We start from the raw sequence: 20,686 nt of genomic DNA, 5'->3' as shown, positions 1-20,686 counted from the left end.
AATGGAGGCACTGTTTGAAAAACCTGAAATATTTCATTATTTTTGCCACTAACTTTATTTTTATTGCACTGATCAGGAAATTGTGCATTTCTTAAATTACAGAAGGGAAGATATGTTTTTGTGTTTGAAAGTACTTATTGATGTATACATAGCATTGATTTTATTTCACTTAATACAGCACAAGCAGTACAGTGGAAGCAAAGCCAAATATTGTTTTTAAAAAAGCCCCAAACCCACAAAAAACCAACAACAAAACCTCTAAGGAGGAAATGCTTTGGTATAGAAGAAGTTTGTAGGTTTGGATATAAGTTGTGTGGCCCTTTTAAACTCACTTTTTGAGTTCAATGAAACTTTAATTCTTTTGTGAGAAAGGTGAAAAGTGAGTAATGAAAGTATCAAGTAGTCTTAGTTTCTTGTTTTGAGTTACACTTCACAGATTCTGTGGTTTCTTTTGAGTTATCACTTGAATGTAAGACAAGAAAACTTCATAAAAATTCTTCTGGAGTTATGAATTTTAGGCCTCTGGTACTCATTTTTTTTTCCCCGTAAGGGGAATATTATACTGTGGTATAATCTCATGATAATTTGGCAGCTCCTAGTAGCAAAGAAATTGCAAGAATTTGTATGCATCAGTACTGCAAGGGAAAAGAACAGAGAATGGCAAGGGAGCATGGTGAGAAGTCTACTAGGATTTCAAACCAAAGTGAAACATGGATTTTTGTAATCCTGTTTTTGTTTTTGTTTTTTTCTCCTGTACAAGAAGATACCATTCAAAAAAATTTTGAAATCTAATATATGTTTGTATCGTGTTTTTCTCCCCATGCACACAAACACCACTTTCAAAAAAGGTAAGGTAATACCTTTTTCACGTTTGCACATAGTCCGCTGTGTTGCTGCGTGAGATGCCCATCTTCAAATATCTAAGAACAGATGCTGTTTATAGGCAATACCTTTATGTAAGTGTGCTACCAATTAATGTGTTTGCTACTTCAAAAATAATCTATATAAAAAGGATAAAATAAGAGTGTGTTGATTTGTGCCCATTAAATTTGCACTGTGTATATCACAGCTTGCAACCCTTGGCCTAGATGAAGTTTTTAAATGCAAAGCAGAGAGAGGAATGAGAAAGGTGTTGAAGACTGAAAAGGGAAAGAAAGAATGCCTTCTCTCTAGCACAGTGTTTGTGAGCATGAGTGCATGTGCACACACATGCAGAGGTATAAGGACCTGTGCTCATCACACACCTGTGTACAGCCCCAGCAAGTGATATCCTGAATTATTCTGATGCTCAATGATATTAACTCCCCCTTGGAGGAGTCAAGTTCTGGCTCAAACATTAAGCCTATTATGGACTACTGTTAATGGATGTGGACAATACTATCTTAGTAAAACAACAGTGAGGAAATCCACGAGGGCTGGGTCCTGGAGAAATAAAAAATAAACCTTTTTTTTATTTTTTCCTTTTTTTTTTTTTTTTTTTTGCATTTGTCTTGTCTATGCCCATCTGCCAAAAAGTACATGTTGAATTTTGGTTCGTGAATGTGTGACAGTCTGTTTGGTTTCTTTGAATGGGCAAGTGAATCTAGTAAAAATTATTTACAAAGAGCATAAACATAATTTAGTAGAGTCTTAAAGGAGGCCACTCTTGTGTGGTCTAAGTTCTCTTCAGATAAATCAAAAAATATATGACTAGAAGTTGTAAAGAACAGCTCATGAAATGAATTTTGGTGATGTTTAAGTGTGGTTCTAGAGTACTAATGTGGAGAGGTGTCACCAGTAAAGCTGAGATAGCTCTGAGTTTTAGTGTGGGATTAGTTCTTTATTATAGTTTTTTTATGTGTAAGCAAGTCAAATAACTAGCTCGACACTTGCAGAGAGACAAACAGCGTTCAACAGAAGTGTTGTTTTGATGGAGTTTTGTGTGTGCGTGTTATTTTTGTGTTTTGTTGTGGTTTTTTTTTTTTTTTTTTTAAATCTAACTAGTTATTTGACTTCCTTGATAAGAGACAAACAACAGCAGGTTTTTTTTCCTCAAAACCACAATGCAGTGGTAACCAGTATTTTCCTTGTCAGTGGTAGAGGAAAATGCATTCAGTAAGTGTATGTATGGAACTTGGAGTTTTTGTGAATTAATTGCCAGGGTTGGTAACTTAGTCAGATGTATATCCAAAAGGTGTTGTTTAGTAAAACATGGAGATAATTATGTATTTACAATAAAAGAGGAAATGGATTATCATGAAGGTTTTGTGTTTAGCTGTTCAGGAGTGTGCCCTGATGGGAAATAATGTTTGACCTGCTACAGGGTAGCCCTAGAGGTCAATGTACAGCGCAAGGAAGCGTAGCCACGTACAGCCTTTATGTGTGTCAAAGGGATGAAGGCAGAACAAATATTTTAAACCTTAGCATTTAAGTGTGAAGATGATGGAAATGATTATGAAATAGTAATGGAAAAGTTTGATGAATATTTTATCCCCAAACGAAGCACAATTTATGAGAGCACTTTTCTACTGGAAGAGCTAAAAGCTTGGGGAACAAAGGAGGGCTGATTTGGCAGCAATTATTGCAAATCTGAGACTGATAAACAGGAGCACATCAAGGACAACTGAGTCACTGGCTTCCTACGTGCAAAAGCTTCCTAAGGTAGTAATATAGGTAGCAAATATAGCTAGCTAATAATATTTTTCAAGTTAATCAAAGTAAAATAAATCACCAAGTATAGTTGATAAGAATATAGAAGGCAATAAATTAATAATCACAAATGAGTACAGTATTTTTAAATCCTCGTCTTTGACAGAGGAATGTGGCATAATCAACAGCAAGGTCATCAAGTGTGGTGAGGAAAATGTACATGGGGAGAGCCAAATGCAACATATGTTTTACAGTAGCATATTTTGCAGTCATTAGCCATATGCAAGTGAATGAAATTGGGAAAAATGACAGTATAGTTCAAAAGACTTCTGTGGATCAATTGTTACTGTCCATATTACTTCAGCTAGTCAGTGGAGCTGAATCAGATTTTACATGCTAATGAGCATAATGAGGCCTAATTTTTAGTTGATACAGGAGATGGAAGTAGGGGTTTATTTTGTGTATGGCAGTGTTTTTTAACCAAAGCAGCTCGATGTGTGTGACTTCAGTCTTGGTCCAAATCTACAAGTTTCTATTTTCAAGTGTTCTGTCATCTCTGTACCCTAACAGGATGGCTTGTCCCTTTTCAGGTTAGAGGGCTTAAATGCAGTCATCCTTAATCAATAGCACGTCATCATTATAGAGAGAGGTGTCCAAAAGAATTAGCCTACAGTTTGGGTAAAGAGGCTCAATGTTAATCAGAACATGCCAAAACTGAACTGGCAAAGGTGAAATCCCTGTGTGTAGTGGGCTTAAATGAGGAGAAATCTTGGGATGAAAGAGTAAGGATAGAATCCTAGGATGGGGAGTAAGGACCTGGAATAAGCATCATTCAAAAATGACCAGTGATGTGAGAGCCCCTCAGTCCAGGTGAGGAAACTGTGGATGACAAGGGGCAGAGCAGAGTGATGGGAGACACCCTCTGCAATGCTGGCAGCTGGGCTGAGGTTGATGAAATTGTTGTGTTTGCAGTCTGGGTTGGCATTGTGAGCCAATGAAACAAGTTGACAACAGTCAGCTGAAGGGTAAATATACAGCAGAAAAGGGTTTTAAACTGCTTGACAAAAAAAAAAAAAAAAGGTCTACTTGTTGTTTGAAATTTGAAAAATGGGGAGATAATGTTTTCTAGGTTGAGGGTAGGTACAGGATATATGAAGTATGCCATGAGGGAGATACAGTTCTGTAAAACTATTTCTTTTACTATATTCTTATTTATCTTCTTGTCCTAGCTTTCACCCTTACCCAGGGTCACTGAGAAGGAAACCAAATGAATGGTCTCAGTCCTGGCACTGTCTTCTAAACTGGAACTGTAAAAGCAAACTCTGCTGAATGCTGGCAAGCTCTGTGAAGGAATTTGCACCCCTAAGCCAGCCCAGAGGCAGGGCACAGCAGAAGAGGCCTCACCTGACAGAATTACCTTAGTTTTCTCAACTGCTTTTCCAATGGTAGCAATTTTTCTGATAGGTTCTAATCTCTGTCAGAAAATACTGCCTTTCACCTTTACCACTCTTGTTTTCCTAGCTAGCTCAGTTTATTAAATTTTACTTAACTCTGCCCTCTGAGCTGGCACTGTTTGCTTGGAATGGTTCATTGCTAGCCTTGCCATAATAAATAAACAAGAGGAAGAATCAAGACTGTGCTATTGTATTGCATTATCATCTAGAGATTTGAATTCCAGCATTTTTATGCATGCTTTGCAGCTGCTGTTATTTGTGTTTGGTGTCAACCTACTGAATGGTAGGAAGATTAGTTAAGCAAGTTGGCAGAGACATAAGCAGCATTGGTGAGACCGATAACAGAGACACTCATCTGCGTGCCTGTTCTTTCATCTTCACTTGTGTTAAACTTCAACCCACTGCACAAATTTTGCCCATTTTCCCCCCTTTGATCTGGCCCTCTTTTCTCTCCATTTGGCACTATATTTTCCACAGGAAGCAGATTATTGTGGCACATAAAAAGAGAAAGACAGTAGCAGCTTCAACAGATGTTGCCCAGCATGCTCCAATTGCAAAAGCATTCCCTGTAATAGGAAAATGGCAAAGTTGATACCTAGTACTTTGTCAGTACTGGGGGGTCAGGCAGACTCTGGGACTGCCTGACTGTACCAACAAATGCGTAACTTGGCACTTCTCTCAAATGGGACTTGGAAAAAGTTGGTCTTGGTGATCTCAGGGAAACAATGCTTCTGTCATTCTTTGGTTGATGTTCAATTAAAATTAACTGAAAATTTTATGACACAGGCCTTCCAGTTCCAGAAGATTTAGAAAAGGGGGAGAGGTGGGGGATGTTGTAGAGGAAATCACAGTTTTCATTGAGTGTTGCTTTGTGTATCAGATGAAATGTAGACTAGTTCTTAAATGTGTGGTTGGGAGCACCCAAACAAAATAGTTGGGAGATTAATGAGTCTTGTGCTGCAAGGCATTCTTCCAAGAGAAGAAGGTACTTTGCTATTTTATCTCTTAGCCACAGGTGTATATTTGGTGTTAATAGTGCTCTTGAGATCATCAAGAGGAAAATGCCAGAGGCACAGCAGGATTTGGAATGGCTAGTCATTTATTATCCCCGTCTACAGTCCCTGTGAGAGAAACATGTTAAATTGTCTAGCATATAGCGAGGGTGGGGAATAGGATCTAAAGCTTGCTGAGAACTGCCTGCTGTGACAGAAACAACTCGATTTCTTTACAAAAGAACAGGCATATGTCCAACTTCAGAAGAAGTACAGTTAATAAAGAATTGGTGAAAAGACTGCTACTCTAGGAATGATTCAGTGCCTATCGTATAAAACTTCTTTAAAATATTATAGCTTCTGAACAAAGTCCCTGAAAGTGAAAAGGCCTGTTCCTGGAGCCAGTACAAGAACAAGCTTCCAACAGAGGGAAACAGCTAGTCTCTGAAAGCATCAGACATTACCTCATGACTCTGAAACGATAGCTGCTTATAGGTGTTGGTGCCAGAAGATGAGGATTATGGGATTCCCTACTGAAACATCATGGGTGGCAGCTGAAGCCATCTGTAGATTGACAGGATCAGTTTGCTCTGCCAGGGGAGTGCCTTTTCGCAGTACTGGCATATAGGGTGAAAATCAGATACATGAATTACCATTAAAGTCTTCTATTCTCTACAAACCCTGGATCAACAGTAAAGGCTTTGAGACACGCAGGCATTAAGGCAAGGGAGGAATTAATCAGTATTGCTTCATGGCACGGTAATGAGGCATGTGCTTTCCAGACTTCTTGTTGTTCAGAGAGTGTCTGAGCACCCTGGGAGTGCAAATTGACATGAATTTCAGTGACACAGATCCAATCTTGATCTTAGCTCTGTGATTTTTATGTAGGAAATGATACCAAGGCAGGCAGTATTGCTCATAGTTGATGAAGTGGAGTCTAAGAAAGGAGATCTACATGATGTGAAACAAATGTCATGGCAGACCCCAAAGGAGTGACAGACACATGGGTTTGGCATACTCACCCAGAAGGAAGAGGACTGAAATCTCCTTCTTCTCTACTGTTGTTTTTTTGATGTATTTAGTAGAGATCATAGAAGAAATTGGAACTTCCACTCTTCTCAAGCACTTTACCAGTAGACTGCCTGACCATTGTTCTTCTCTTTCTCTTATTCCACTTGAAGAGGAGTAGCTAAACTTGACTAGGAATGTCTTTTCCCCCCTTTCCCCATAAAAGAAGGACCAAAGGAAAAAACTATGTAAGTTAATGATTAGGACACACTAATAAGAGGCAAGAGAGTTGAGTATACATGCCGTAAGGGAAGAATGGTTTCACCACTGGGATTTTTGGGGAAAGATGTGGGCATCATTGTTGTCATCTTCTCCAGGTGTATTTTGCTGGGAGTGCACTGTGTTGACTGACCTCCCAGTGGGCCCTGCAGAGCGGCTCGGAGGTGCATCAAGCAGAATGAAAACTATGTCTCAGGTGCCCTGTTCAGCATCGATTTGCTCAGCACCATCAAAACACAGCTACTTCTAGTTGTGCCAGTAAGGAAAGCTCAAGATATCTTAGTAAGAAATCTTTCTGGTAAAACCTTTCCATATGTTCAGTGTAGTTAGTGAATGAAGATTAAAGCACAGGTATTTCAGACTTAAGTAGTTTCCTGTGGAGGTCTCTGTAGTCTGTCAGAGTTCTGAGTGTTTAAGCAGTTATCATCCAGAATCTGGTAAACCCTGGGGTCTCACCATATGTGAAATAGAAGGGAAGAACTATTTAGCTATAGTCAACAACAGTTGCAGGTACTTAACATAGCTTTGCCACATTTCAGCAGTCTGAAGGCCCAGTATCCTAAAAAACATGGTATACAGGAAATAGCTTAGGGCAAAATTAAACAATAACTTGATCATTTATGTTTGTGACAACAGAATATGATTTTTCTACAATTAAATTTTTTTTTTATTACTTCTGATTTGTCTGCACTCAATAAGAGGATCCAATGTTAATTGTATTACATTTTTAGCCATAAATATATGATAGAATAACTGTTAAACAGTTAGCAAATAGCATGGATTCCAGAAATTGAAAACAAAATCCATCTATTTTCAAATGTATTAATTAGTCAATTTATCTATATGTACATCAGACAAAACTAAATGGACACACAAATATATACAAAGGTTATTTCAAATTTTATTTGATAAAATACAGGCATCTCATTTAAGAAAAAAATCCCAACAAAATAGAAAATATGCTGCAAAAATTCTTGCAGCATTTTTAAAAAGCAAAAAGCTTTTGAAGATCACTTAACTTCATATAATAGAATGTACTGTGAATACCACGTTCTGTCTCTTAGTTCTGTTAACACTATTCAGACATACATAAAAAATCACAAATGCTGCTGGCAGGAGAGTAATAAAGACTAATATCTAATCTAATTTAAAAACAATAAAAGCTATTATGTATAACTTGCTAAATATTTAAAGCTACTTTATATAAAAATTGTTATATAATCTGCAGAGTTGAACAACAAAAAATTGTCTTTTTAGTTATCCAAGCAAAATAAATAAAAACAAAAAATGATTACTTTTTAAATAACCTGCCAGCCCTCTGCTGCTATTGGAGATGACTAAAAGTGGATTACAGAAGTTGTCCACCTAGGAAAAACAGAAGTACTGGAGATACTGAAATCTTCACTTTCCTATAAAGCTACAGGTGAAAGTAGACACCCCATTGTGTTCTATAAAATCATTAAGGCTCAACTGAATCAAATTCTTAAAAAATTTAGAGAGGTTGAAATGATTAACTCTTTAAGGTTTCCTCAAATGTTGTATTGAAAAATACTTTTAAAGAAAAAGGTCGTCAGAGAGTATCAGCTAGAATCAGGATGTAAATGGACTGATTTTTTTCATAGATTACAAACTGCAAAACTAACAAAATTGCTTTCCACAGCAGGACTGCTCTCATGAAGGATATTTTGAAAGAATAAATTTATGGTAAAAATGTCTTGCATGGTAGGTTCAACTGGCAGGTATTTTGTTCATCAGGACTCTGTGTGCACACTAATGCAGTATTGTATTTATGTGAGTGGTACCATAAATGTTTTTAGTGACAAAGGCCAAAGTGTGTGCACCAGAAAGAAGGCAGTATACAGTGTAGAGTGGACATGTTCAGTTAAAGTCATAAAAACTTTCATTTGCAAGTCATTAACAAAATCCAAGCAATTCATGTGCCTGTAGCAACTTGGTAGCATCAGAAATATTCTTTTAGTTTATGAAACACGGCCATTCCGGGTACCCTTCTTCAACTTGTTCCATAATAAGCAGTCTTACTTGAGAAGTAAGGCTGGAGACATATGCAGAGTTCTGTGGCACAGAGCATTAAATAATCCTTTTTTGGTATTAGATAGTTCTAAAGAGTCTAACAGATGTCTAAGGGGTGTTAAGTGCTGTAAGCTTCTATTTAGGTGGTCAAAATCAGCTTTCTTCTTATTGATGGTATGGCAACATTTGGTTCACAATTTTTGTCTTCTGAGCTGCAACAGTATCCTTATTCTAAACCAGCCTATATTAGGGGGCTACACAGGGCTCATCAGATCTCCACATCCTGGCACAATAGACATCAGGGATCAAACAATACCTATCATCTGTCAGAGTTTTCACATGTAGTGGCAAGCAGCATTTCTACTGAATGTGGATGTATGACATATGTACGTACTGTGGTTAGTTTAAAAATGTAGATTGAGAGATGCTAGTTACGTTTATGATTGTAAATTCAGCAACAACTTGTAAGTTTCATAGGCCTTTATCAAAGAAGCTAAGAAAATACTATTGTATGCCTTATTCATCTTGTTGGGGGGGTGGAATTTATGACATTGAGGAAAAAAGACATTCAAAATAGTATTTTGGCTGGTACTAAAAATAGTTCCTCTCCATCGCTTAGATGATGCCACATCATCTAAGGTAATTTAATGTAAGGTAAATTAAGAGCATTGAAACAATGTTGTTGTTTCAAAATAAGATGGGAGAGAAGGAGCTATGTCATACAGTGATGATGTGAGATAAGAAGACATAGTAGATGTTGTACATCTATTCCTATTACACTCAAGTGCAGTACCTGTTTACCTGTTCCACTACTGTAAAACATTTTTTAGTTCCTCTCATCATGGAACTGTATAATAATAAAATAAAAGTGATTCTCAATGTAAGGTCATATGTCTTCCAGATAAAAATTGGAACAAATGTAATAGGTGAATGCATATGTCTCAGTCAGAATATAGGGAAGGAATAATTTCAAGTGTTTTTTGAAATGTTATATTGCCTATAAAATTCTTATTTCTTCTAACAGTGATGTTCTCTGTAGGTACCTTATACAAAAGCTATATACTCTACAGTGATCCAAACTGCAGGCCTATTTTGTAGTAATCTATATAGATTGCACCTAACAGACAGTTTTGAAAAGTAAGTTTCTCAGCCTTCCTGTGGAAGTTCGCTGAAGACTTTAAATGGCATTGATTTCCCATGAAACTTTGATTCCTAGTTGTTCAGTTACAAGAGAAATCTATTTCTTCCCTATGCACACCCTATAGGTGTTGTGTGTCATCTTGATCAAAATTAGAATACTGTCAATAAACTGGATAAACACAAATTTCTGGACTTCTGTTAATACCTACAATGATAACAATATGACATATGACATATGCTGCTCAGATGTCTTGCTGTGGTTTGGTTGTGCTTGTCTGCTCAACTGTAGTGCAATCTTACTCACATAGTGAGTGTCAAAAATGAAGAATAAGAGTCAGGGAATTCTGTGCATAGTGGCAATTTCTGGTTTTGCTTGAAAATGGTATTGAAAATATTGCAAAATATGCTAGTTGTAATCTTTCCCTTTTTTCATGTTGGCTTCTGCTGAAGATATATTTGAAATACCCAATATTCCTGGATAGAAAATTCCCACATTTTTGAGGTATAATTAGTCCTAATTTGAATTTTTTTTGTGAATAAATTTGGTAGGCTATGTCTGTGCTATAGTAATAGAGCCGACCGGAGCATGGATTCTGATTTATCTGTGTTGTGCATCCTGTATCTCAAAATGTTATTGTCTGTGGGTTGCTCATAGTTGTACAATTTTGGACAGGATATGAAAGGATGATGTTTCAGGTGCAGTGTGTAATGCAATATTCTGAAACAGGCAATCTTTTCTTTTTTTTTTTTTCTTTTTCTTTCCTTCTCCCATGCTGGTAAATTTGTTTGGAACAGATCATGTTGTTTCTTTGGTCTCAAATTCTTATGCAGGATGCCTTGACTAAGGTTCTTGTTCCTATTCAATGAAAGAAAAATAGCTTTTACAAAGGTCTTAAACAGTGAACAAAAGTCAATTGCAGTGCAGTGTTCTGAAAATGGAAGATACATTAGTGTTTTTAGTATTAGCAAAAAAGTTGATTAAAATATGTAAAAAAACCCCACCCCGTAACCTAATATAGAAAAGGGAGAACAAAGAAAGATGTGTGTCTGACTTAAGAGTGCAGCAATGAAAGATCTTAATATTGTGTTCTTTTTAGTGAAAAAAGTGCCTGGTGTGCCTCTAGAATATGATGGGATGGCAGTGGAAATAGTAATATTTTTGTGACTGTTGGCTAATTATATGGAAGTTCTACCAAAAAGGTTATACATAGCCTAAAGTACTAAAGACTTAATGAAACTGTCGTCACTGTAGTGATAAATATCTCCCTTCCAGAATGTCTTCTTGGACAGTACTGTAAGCATATCAGAATAAATATTTGACCATAATTCGGTAATGCTACCATTAATTTTTTTTTTAAATTATAGGCCTTCAAGTGGGCTTATATATACAAATTAGGTGTTTGTAGTAGAAGTAGCTGGAATGAGTTCGAATTAGTAATAATGACAGCATTGAATTCTGCAGTTGAAAGCAGTGGTAATTTTGTCCAGTTACCCTATGGAATAAGTAGCAATTCCCTTGAAAGCCTGCAAGTCAAATTCAGCCATTATGTAAATGATGGCTTAAGCTGATCATAAAAATGGGTGCATTTAGAAATGCAGCGTGCATTCCTTTAGCATTCAGTAGGTCTGCAAAATGGATACAGCAGCGGAGGTAGACAACAGGAAAAAGTAACATAAATCAGGCACTTCCCTGCTTAATGTATACTTCTGCCATTCCTAACAACCTGACAGAATATCAAATCAGTGGAAGTTGCCGTATACTCAATTTAAAGTGTCTACTGTATGCCGAATCAGTGTAATTTAGTGTACACTTGGTACACTGCTTTGGTTTTCCCTTAAATATGTTACGTATTTAGCATGCAAAGAATAAGAACTAATTTCAGTAACGTATGTTGATTAGGCTCTTGTTAGGCATAAATAAAGGTTATTTTGTGCTATACAGTACATTATGCTGTAAATTTAATAGGCACATAGCTTTCTCTATCTTCTTAGCTTTCCACCCACAGACATTTAGACAAAGAGCAGAAGATGAAACATAATATAAATCTGTTAGCTATGAGAAAACCTGATAAAAGAAACAGCAATGTACTTATTGATTACTTGCATTGTTTTGACACTGTAAAAACACAGAAGAAAACAAGGGTACAGAGATTTCAAAACGAGAGTTAACGCTGCCTTTTCAGTGCAAATGTATGAGTTTCTCATTAAAATATACATAATATATGTGAAGATATATAGTTGGTAGCTTAAAAGGATGAAATAAGGTAACTCATCTTGATTTATCAAAGTTTTGTTCCTGGAAAGAGGGAAAGAGCATGTAGGTTTAGTATTAGGCTTATTGCTATTAGTACAACCAGAAAGTAAGGGCAAAAATAAAAGCAGTATTAGAAAGCAGATGAGCAATGAAATAGTATTTGTGAGTAGGACTTTTCGGATGTTGATACAGTTTTCAGAGTGAATGAGATCATATGTTAAAGAGATAGGATGAGAACACTTAGAGGGCAGAGGGAAAAGAAATTTAATCATCTAAAAAAGCACACAGGAAGGTGTTCGAAAAAGATAAAAAGTTGGAGAAGAAAATTTTTCACTATCAAATGGACTAGATAAAATGGGAGGGTAAGAACAGAGGAGTAAAATTGGGAGTTCAGGAATTAATGTGTGCATAGGTACTCGTGCAAATAAAAAAGCTGCTCAAGTAAAGAAGAAAGATAAATTGGAAGGCACCTGGAGAAGGTGCAGTGCCTAGAAAAATGTGGGTTTTTTCTGGGAGCAGTGAAAGATAGATATTTCAAAGAAATAGACTAAATGCAGTCATACTTTAAATTCAATATCAAATCAGAGACTTTTAATCTAAGGAACAATTATTAATAACTTATCACTGTTGCTACTGAAGAGTTAAAATATGGCTGGTTTGCTCAAAAAACATCTATCAATGCTGTTTAAGATTATCTTCATGTTTTGAAGATACTGTAAACATGTCTGGAAATGACACACTCCCACAGTTTCTATACAGCAGAACATGATGAAACCAGCCACCAAAAAATATTACATTTTCCACTTGCATTCGTATCAGCTAACAGAATAATATCCATGAGATTTAGAACTAGGCATTTCAAAAGTCTTTACAGGACTTGAAAATCAAGTTAGAAACTATGGTTCTTCCTAAAGTTTTCTAATAAATACATCATTTCTACATGATGTGCAAAGGAGAGGAAAAAAGGTGATGATATAGAATATTATTTCCTTTATTTGTTATTGTTCCTCATGGATATTTTGTACTTTGTTTATAAGCAGTGTGACAGTTAAGAAATAGTAATTCTTGTCTAAAATATTGAATACTCCAAAGGCAGCTAAGACCTCTGAGGTGTGGTTAATTTTTGCTTCAGCAAGCCATAGATTTCTAACCCAGTTTTGTCACTTGAGTTATTAGCATTTTGAAGCAGGGTCTATGATATCAGTATTATTTTTTTCATGTTTAGGTTATTCTTATTTTAGTAGCACTTTCGAGAATTTTTAAATTGACCCTTTTACAAACCCCTCAACAGCAATGACTACCATGCAATTATTGATATAGTCATTTTTTTATGAGACTGGTTAAAGCAAGGTAGTATTGATACTTTGAATGCTGTTGACTTCCACTAAAAGCAAATAAGCAACTGAATGGAAATAAGTTGATCTAATACTGATTTTTAAGATTTTTTTTTTTTCAAATACACTGCAAAATGATAACTGATAATTTGAGTATGTTCTACTGATGGCTCTGACAGGTGGAAAAGGTTTGATTCCAGTAGACCTGCACCGTGGTGATTTTATACCTCTTATACCTACTTGCAAAGGTATTACATGGTTCATTTCTGACACCTAATGCAAATTATCACATTAAAAGCATTTATATCAATACTTCTAAAGTGCAAACAATTTTTGTTGTGCTAGTATGTATTATATATTTTGTAGTGTGCATGCAGTGTCAATGTAAAGCAAGAAATAACTGATCTGAATAAATGCCTTGTGAGGACTGGACCAGAAAAACCCAAAAGCTTTCTGCATCTTGGCTTCAGTTAGAACTGAACTTAGCAAACCTCCAAACTACTCAAAATCCTAGCTCAGTATACTCAGTTCACTGCAGAAGAACCAAACTGAAAATTATTTGAAACAGGAATGAACACCTTTCTTTCCCTCTCTGCTTAAAATAAGCACAAATATCTAAATTACATGCTGGTATAGGTGATTATGAAACCTCTAAGGATATATTAATAAGAAAAATCTAATATGGACTCTAACTGCAGGACTGTATGCTGTATCTTTGAGAAGGAAATAAGGAGTAGTGAATTTTTGTTCTCCAGATTACTTTGTAAATATAGATATAAATCATTATTTGAGTAGGGGAGATATTTCCAAGAAATTGAGGTGTGCTGAGAATGCAGATTCCATTGATTTTTCTCTCTAACTTTCTCTTGGGCATTTGAAATCTCTTCCATTATTATTAACAAAAAGCAGCTCTTCTCAAGTGCAAAATAGGTCTGAATGATGTTTTTATCGGTAAAAGAATGCCTGATAAGTCAGTAAAATAACCATTGGTTGTGTTTGCACACCAGGAATCTGGGCTGAGAAAGTGCCATTAAGTAGCATGCATAATCATGGGGCTTAACTGAGCCATAAAATCAGATACACTGAGAGTGAGGAAGGAGCCCCTTGTTAGGCAGACAATGAAGCGAATTAACTTGGCTCCAATTACTTGGGTTAATTTTGCATTACAGACGCAGCTTAAACAATGTATTTGCAAAAAGAAACCAGAAAGATGGCTGTGACAATGCTTGACATCTAGGAAGGCAAAGTGATATTTTTAGATAGTTTAATAAAAGTCATGTATTAAACCATTCAGTTTTAGTAGTGATTTTTAATACATGATAAGTAATAAACTCATAAATGGTTCATCTGTATGGGGAGTTTGTTTAGCTGAGACCTGAGACTGTATTTTCTTAAAGTGATTGGTTTCTATTTCCAGTATTGCCCTTTTCATAAAGCTTCATGAGTATTACTAACCTCAAGCACTACAAAATCATGCGGTTTTTCAAACTCTGATGTTTTACAAGAGTTTTGCTCTGATGATTTTCTTTTGCACATTAGGTAAATGTGGGAGCTCACGTGAGTCTCTGACCCTAGCCTCAGAGGAAAATACCAAATACACTGCAGCTTTTGATAAAATCATGAAAGCTGGAAGAAGTGTGCATATAGTTGTGTTTTCTAGCTAGTTAGCCTGGAGATGGAATCTGGTTTATTTTTTGTTGCAGACAAAATTTTTATTGATAGTAATGACCATAGTAAGTAGAGAATGCATTTCCTTGAGTGGGTAAGAGCTCTATAAGCCATCTAAACCTTAAGCTCACACTAACATAAGTGTGCAAACTTGCTGTATTTCTATGCTTTAACATGTCTTTTTATTGGAGTAAAGGTGATATTAGTTTGATCCTTTAGTTTTTATCCCTGGGGAAAAAAAAATGTAGAAATATGTATTTCCAGTAAGTTTTAAGTAATGCCTGTATATATTTAATTGGAGTATTTTGAGTTTTTCGTCTTGTCCTACAGCCTCTGGGGTTAAGAGAAACCTTGATCATAGCACATAAAAATGTGTTGCAGGGCTACACTGCTCTATACCATGATGCTTGGCTTGTCTTAGTAGGGCAATTAGTACCTGTTGAACAATTCTCTTTGGCCTTCAACTTGTGCTACCTTGATGTATGGTTGTCTAAAATAACTTCAAATTTCACATGGTGAAGATAATGTGAAAACCTTGCATGCTTGTCAGTGAAAGTGTAGCTTTAAATTTTATTCAGAAAAACTGAACATTTATGTCATTTGTGAAATGAAAACTTGATTTACTACCAACTGGTAATAGGCATTTAGGAGTGTGCAGCTTGTATTAATGTTGATAAACCAATTCAAGTATATAAAAGAGAACGTTTCTTTGTGAGTTTCAAAGAATGATAACTGAATTCTCCTCAAGAACATGAATTAGACTTTATTTAGAAAGCCCATAATTTTATTTTTATTCCTAGGAAAAAAAAGTACCCTATTGTGGTGGAGAAAAGATCAGAAATATAACATTGTGTACACAAACAACAAGTGATGGATGAACAAATGCCTAACGTATTTTTCTGTGACTAACCAATGCATCAAATATTCCTTACTCTTTTAGAAGTATTGGTACTGGAAAAAAAACCCTAAGAAAACTTTCATCCAAAGACAGTGAGAAAAGGGTGGAGGAATATGATAGTCATAAGGAACAGGATAAGGATCATAAGAAATGAGAGGTTGCAAAGGAAGAGCCACCTCCAAAATAAACATCCCTCATGTTAGCCGCAAACATATAACCTGTGTGTCCACATTGGAGGGGATGGTGTCCTTGCTAATGTATAGATTAAGTGCTAAAAAGGTGGTAATTGTTGCAGGTTATTTTTTTCTCAACCTGTATATTTGGAGGCCTGACTCACAGGATGTGTTCAGTTGTCAAGGCAAATAACAAAGTGGCTGACAGACTTCAAAAAGGATCAATTCACTCAGCTGATATTCTCCATGTCCTGTACCAGCCAACTACAGCATGAACAGATGGCCTAGCTATAAGAGGAAGTAAATGTACAATGCAGGGTCATGACTAATTTATTTATTCATCTCAGGGAAGGTGATCTGTGTCAAATTTTTAAAAAAATTAATTACATATGTATTGAATCCAGAAACTGCTCCCTCCCAGAACTTCCTGTGAAAATCAAATAGGTAAATATTTGTGATACCAGGAACTGCAAAGTTCAGCAACAAATCAGATAAACCCACAGCATTTAAGTGATGAAAGGATGCCTCTTAGTCATTTTCTATTGACAATTGCTGTTTCTAAACCCACAGTTACCAACTGGTCATTTTTTTCCAACTAGATGGGAATTCTGTTCTCATTGGGCTTTTGTAGGTTTGTCTAATCTGTCGCTCAATCTACTGCTCGAGCAAATTATAGTGCATGGGTATAACAGGTATGAATGTGCATGTATGTCCAAGGTGTGGATACCCAGCTGGTCTAATACAGGACTCTGCTGATCTGTCATAAACATGCCTTGCAGCTACTATAGGTGTGCATGATGACTCTGATGCATTTCAGGTGTGTGCGTTAATTTGGCATACAATAGTTCAGATAGGACCAGAGCCTGTCAGAGTTACTGGATATGAGCTACAAGAAGTTTCCTTAGTGATGAATCTGTAAGAGAGAGGGGCTTCCCAGTAAAATCAATATTAACATTAATATTAATGCAATATATGCACCTGCAACTGAGTGAAGCATATAATAAATGGCTTTAGGTATAAATGGAATTTACTGCTTTAATTCAGGGAACGTGCTGTTAAGATAAGTATCTGTAGTTTTCCTAATGCATGTACTAGGGTGTACAATGTTTTGCTTCTTCTGAACACTTGAACTCTTTCTTATACGAGCCACTGAAGTTTTGAATGCTTTCTGAACTGAAGAATTGGAAATGCATTTTTAATAGCAGCCAAAGCTTAATGTAGTGATAATTCTGGTAGCAATGTTAAAACAAGATCTTCTGACAGGGGAAGAGTGAGAAAAACAGATTTTAGAAGAACAGGCCTTAGAGAATATAACCTCTTACTGCAGCAACCCAAATGAGATCAATGTGTTGTGCTGTATTTATATTACTTCCAGTACAACATTGCTATTCTGGTAAAAGATTGTGGGGAAAAGCAGAGCAAAGAGCTTTTTAGTGATTATTCTGCATCCTGAGTATGCAGGGTCATATGTTGTATCCAAATGCAATTTGTGTGCATTAGAAACATATAACTTTTTTCCTCCCAGAAATCAAGTAATACCAAAAGCAGGATTACATTTATTAAGCTGCAGTTGATGAGATTTGGAAGTGCTTAATATAAAAATGTGGCATCATATATATTTTACTTAATTTGAAAAATATGTAAGAGAAAAGGGCAAGACTGTTTACTCATTAAAACCAAAGCCACCCCCTTTAACTCCAGAGTGAAGACACCAACCCATATAGAAAACCAATAATTCAGTCACCTATCGTGCAACACACCACTGTAAACAATCATGAACAGGAGGAAAAGCTTAAACCACAGAAATCTTGAGGCTTCTTGAAACCCAGATCACAGGAGCAAGTACTAAAGATCGCTCTGAAAAATGTATTTGGCTTACATCAGTGCCTAAGAGAAGATCTATGTATGTGTTCTTCCCCTCAAATCATGCAGCATGAATAGCATTTTTTTTGTTCGGTCATCTTCAGTTATTACTATGTCTACATAGTAGACATACTTGGGCTTGTCTAGTTTGTAGAAAAGGAGGCTGAGGGGCAACCTCACTGCTCTCTACAGCTTCCTGAGGAGGGGACATGGAGAAGGAGGTGCTGAGCTCTTCTCCCTGGTATCCAGTGATAGGATGCATGGGAATGGTTCAAAGCTGTGCCAGGGGAGGGTTAGACCAGATGTAAGGAAACTTTACTGAGAGGGCAGTCAAACACTGGAACAGGCTTCCTAGAGAGGTGGTCAGTGCCCCAAGCCTGTCAGTGTTTGAGAGACATTTGACAGTGCCTTAATACCATACTATAATTTTTGGTCAGCCCTGAAATGGTCAGGCAGTTGGTCTAGATGAACATTGTAGGTCCCATCCAACTGCAAATATTCTCTTATTGCTTCACTCTTTTCTCTTCAAATTGTCAAGTAATATGTATTAATAGGACAGGATCTTTAGAAACGGTCAGTTATGCTGGGGACCTGACATCCACACCAAACACTTCCAATTTAATTTATTTGGTTGCTTGTTTATTTGGTTTTAGTTTTGTATGAGCCCTAATAAGGTTTCATGGACTAAATGAAGTATACTAGGGATGCTTCCAGAGTGCATCTTCCAGCTCTTATTTATCTGGTACATTTCTAAATCATGTGCTTTGAATCCATTTGACAAAGAAACCCGAAGTACAGAAAATGGAGATGACAAGGTCATTTTCTTCAGAAACACCCTTGAACTAAGGTAGAAAACATACAGGTGCACCCTATATGATTTGGCCTCCTTTTAGAATAAACACAGTGGTTTTGTTTCCACCCTCCCCACACCCCCCCAGCAGATTGAGAGATTTGATGAAAATAAAATTAGTACGGAAATTAACCTCCCACTGTCCTCCAAAATGGTGACAAAACACTTGTTTGTTTCTTTGAGACAGGGAAATAGAATATATAGAATCATAGAATCATAGAATCATAGAATCATAGAATCATAGAATCATAGAATCATAGAATTTCCCAGGCCGGAAGGGACCTCCAAGGGTCATCTAGTCCGACCTCCCCGCAGTCAGCAGGGACACCCCCAACTAGACCAGGTTGCCCAGGGCCTCGTCGAGCCTCTCCTTGAATATCTCCAGGGATGGGGCCTCAACCACCTCCCTGGGCAACCTGTTCCAGTGCTCCACTACCCTCACAGTAAAGAACCCCCTTCTAATCTCCAATCTAAATCTGTTCCCCTCCAGCTTGAAGCCATTTCCCCTCGTCCTGTCACTACAGGCCTTTCTAAACAGGCTCTCCCCAGCCTTCCTGTAGGCTCCCTTCAGGTACTGGAAGGCTGCTATTAGGTCTCCCCGGAGCCTCCTCTTCTCCAGGCTGAACAACCCCAGCTCCCTCAGCCTGTCCTTGTAGCAGAGGTGCTCCATCCCCTTGATCATCCTTGTGGCCCTCCTCTGGACCCTCTCCATCAGGTCCATGTCCTTCTTGTATTGAGGGCTCCAGACCTGCACACAATACTCCAGGTGAGGTCTCACCAGAGCAGAGTAAAGTGGAAGAATTACCTCTCTGGACCTGCTGGCAACGCTTCTTTTGATGCAGCCCAGGATGCGATTGGCCTTCTGGGCTGCAGCTGCACACTGCCTGCTCATGTCCAGCTTCTCGTCCACCAGCACCCCCAAGTCCCTTTCCTCAGGGCTGCTTTCCAACACCTCACCCCCTAGTTTGTATTGGTGGCGAGGATTGTTCCGGCCCAGGTGCAGAACCTTGCACTTGCTCTTGTTGAACCTCATGAGGTTCACCTGCCTGTCCAGGTCCCTTTGGATGACATCCCGTCCCTCTAGTGTATCGACAACACCACACAACTTGGTATCATCCGCAAACTTGCTGATGGTGCCTTTAATTTCCCTGTCTATATCATTGATAAAAATGTTAAACAGCACCGGCCCCAGCACGGCATTTTCTATTCACTCATCTTGATCTTCATAAAGATAATGAGGTCAAGGTGAAACAAAATGAGTGTACTTTTCAGTAGGTATGCAATTTTCCCTAGTTTTACCTGTTCTTGAATTTTTCTCCTCTTTTACTTTTTATTCTTTTAGGTGCCCTTATAGGAAACTAGTATAATTTTACCATAAGATGATTTTCTTAAGAGATATGCAATTTTGCATGCATATGAGCCCCTTAAATCTTCTTTTTAAATCCCTCTATTTTTTTGCAAATCTACCCTATTTAGTTGAAGTCAATATTGTTTCTTAGGGAGGTGTGCATGCTGGAATATTACCTTTACACACTAATTAATTGAATATGATAATGAGGACATGATGACAAAGTCAACGCAGAAGCTGAAAACAAGTAATCAGACTATTTTTAACAAGCAAACTCTAACTTAATAGAGGCTTGGGGAGAGTGTCTCTGCAAATATAGTTAGCTTCATGTGAGTTGAGTTTTAAATTGTAAGTCCCATGGGCAAATCCTAGGAAATAATGCTGTCTCTATTTCTAATTTTCTGTAATAAAACCACTACGTTTGGATATAGAAAGTTAACTTCTGATGGAGAGGTATCCAGGATCTCACAATTATAGGACAGACTTTGTTGTGGAGTGTAGGCCTTGATTCTGTGAGCTACAAACCAAGATCCTAACTTGCCAAGAGTTGAGAGCACGTACCACCTAACCTGTTAGGTGGTACTGAGGAGGACTGCTAGACCTCATACTCCTCTGGACCTCATACTTACAAACAAAAAAGAACTGTCTGGAGATGTAAAGGTTGGGGATAGCCTTTTTTGCCTCAATGAGACAGTGGATTCAGTATTGTTTAACCTCTCCATTAATGACCTAGATGACGAGGACAAAATGCGCCCTCTCATATGAG

Source organism: Calidris pugnax, unplaced genomic scaffold (genome assembly GCF_001431845.1).
Source record: "Calidris pugnax isolate Ruff unplaced genomic scaffold, ASM143184v1 scaffold95, whole genome shotgun sequence".
Classification (NCBI taxonomy): Eukaryota; Metazoa; Chordata; class Aves; order Charadriiformes; family Scolopacidae; genus Calidris; species Calidris pugnax.
The sequence above is the reverse complement of the archived record's forward strand: the minus strand, read 5'-3'. Positions refer to the sequence as shown.